This window comes from Melanerpes formicivorus, unplaced genomic scaffold (genome assembly GCF_026170545.1).
Source record: "Melanerpes formicivorus ecotype bairdi unplaced genomic scaffold, bMelFor1.0.p_v2 SCAF_540, whole genome shotgun sequence".
NCBI lineage: Eukaryota > Metazoa > Chordata > Aves > Piciformes > Picidae > Melanerpes > Melanerpes formicivorus.
In genome coordinates, this window is record NW_027142892.1 from 17,501 (window position 1) to 20,000 (window position 2,500).

Below are 2,500 nucleotides of genomic sequence, written 5' to 3' on the forward strand. Positions count from 1 at the left end.
CTTCACAAAATCGTTCGGCAACTACGTAGCCTTTTTGTCACCATAGGCACCCAGACCAGTCCTGCAGATTGGCTGGAGGTTGCGACCAAACGTGATATGAGACTACCAGACGAGGAGATCGGGGTATGTCTGGCTGGAATGGAGTTCATGAACTCAATGATAGCCAATGACAATACTGCCTACGATCCTATCTGGAATGAGAAACTGATAGTATTGCCGGAGGTGTATGTAGGACCCACTTCTCCAGCTCATGGGAAAGATATCCAAGATGAAAGCACAGAGAGGAGCAGGAACGAGGAGGTGGAGTGTCCTGAAACCCCGAGCTCTATGAGTCAGCTCTCAATACTAACCGCATCGCCCGAGCTGGATATTACAGCTGACATCTGTCCTGGGACCCCCCTGGTGAAGATGCCAGAGGACAACCCGACATGTCCATGCTGTACCACTCGGGCAGGCAATATGACGAGATTGATTGACCATCTAAAGAGAGCCCATGGGAAAAGAAAGATCAATTTCCAATGTTCCCGCTGTGGGAAGACAAATGAAAAGCATCATAGTATCTCATGCCATCTCCCAAAATGCAAAGGGGTCCAAGAGCCTACCCAGGTAGAAGGGTTTATGTGTGAAGAATGTAAAAAGTGTTTTAAAACTAAAATTGGCTTGGGACAACATAAGAGATTAGCTCACCCAGCCCTGAGAAACGCAGAAAGAATTGAAGCATCTCGCCCCAAAGAGACCTCTAAAAGAGGTGCTCACAAGAAAATCTGGTCCCAAGAGGAAACAGAATTATTACAGAAACTAAATCACGAGTTTGAAGGGAGAAAAAATATTAACAAATTGATTGCTGAAAAATTAACAACTAAAACAGCAAAACAGATCAGTGAAAAGAGAAGACTATTAAGAGAAACTGTGGTGCCAGAAAGAGAGAAAACACAAGAGAGCAAGAACAGGTTAAAAGAGGAGAGGACTGTGATTCCATCTTCTGGTGAAAGGGAGCTGCTAGCCCACTATAAAAAGACTATTAATGAAAAGATGACATCAGGAAAGCTGCCCATTCTTAAAAATACATATAAACAAATAATTGAAGGCAAAACAGACTCATTAAAATTACTCAATGAGGTAGCTCAGGACCAATATTTGTATTTGTTTGAGAAATCAATTGAACAGAAAGCGCCAAAAAAGAGCCAACGTAAACCTCAGCAGAAGAAACCTCAAAAGGAATGGATGAGAAAAAGAGCCAGAAAGCGTGGAGAATTTCTCCGATTCCAGCGCCTCTTCCGCTTAGATCGAGGGAAGTTAGCTAATATGATTCTGGATGAAAAAGACTCTGCCCAATGTACCATCCCCCTGGAAGAGGTCAGTAACACCTTCAGATCTAGGTGGGAGTCTCAGAACTTATTTCAAGGACTTGGAGCATTCCAGTCTGTGGGGCAGGCAGATAATTCGGCTTTTAAGGAATTGATTACAGAGAAAGAGATCCTAAAGAATATCAAAGACATGAATAAAAAATCGGCACCAGGCCCTGATGGGATCACCCTGAAGGCCCTGCTTAAAATGGATCCAAATTGTGAGGAGATCAAAGAACTATTTAATCTCTGGCTGTTAAGTGGCAAAATTCCAGATGTAATAAGGGGATGCCGAACAATCCTAATACCTAAATCATCAGCGCCCGAACGCCAAAATGATATTAACAACTGGCGGCCAATTACTATTGGTTCCATCATCCTGAGACTCTATTCAAGAATCTTAACTGCGAGGTTGGCAAAGGCGTGTCCCATTAACCCCAGGCAGAGAGGCTTCATTCAATCTTCTGGCTGTGCTGAGAACTTAAAACTATTACAGCTATTAATTAGGAATGCAAAGAAACAAAAGAAACCCCTGGGGGTTGTCTTTGTCGATTTGGCCAAAGCCTTTGATTCAGTGAGCCACACCCACATCCTGGCGGTGCTAAAGCAAAAGGGCCTGGATGACCACATAATAGCATTAATTAAGGACTTCTATCAAAACATCCACACCAGAATCAAAACTAAAGAAGGAGAGTCTGAGTCAATAGGAATCAAAACTGGTGTGAAACAGGGCGATCCCATGTCACCACTCCTCTTTAACCTGTGCATTGACCCTCTGTTATGTAAATTAGAAGAGTGTGGGGAGGGGTTCCAACACGAGAATGGCAAATTAACAGCTCTGGCTTTTGCAGACGACCTGGTCCTGCTGAGTAAGTCCCAATCAGGAATGGAGAAAAATATTGAAATTCTAGAAGCATTTTGTGACTTAACTGGATTAAAAACGCAGGGGGAAAAGTGCCATGGTTTCTTTATTCAACCAACTAAGGACTCTTACACCATCAATGACTGTCCTCCATGGCTTATCAGCGGTACCCCTTTAAACATGATCCACCCGGGTCAGTCAGAGAAATATCTTGGCTTGCAAATCGACCCTTGGGTGGGGATAGTTAAGCCCGAATTGCAGAATAAATTAGAAGTTTGGCTCAATCGCATCG

General features: G+C 43.4%; 1 pseudogene; it reads left to right on the forward strand.

Moving 5' to 3' along the window:
• LOC137460234 (28S ribosomal RNA) overlaps positions 1-2,500 on the forward strand; it is an 8,475-nt pseudogene that overhangs the window by 3,251 nt on the left and 2,724 nt on the right.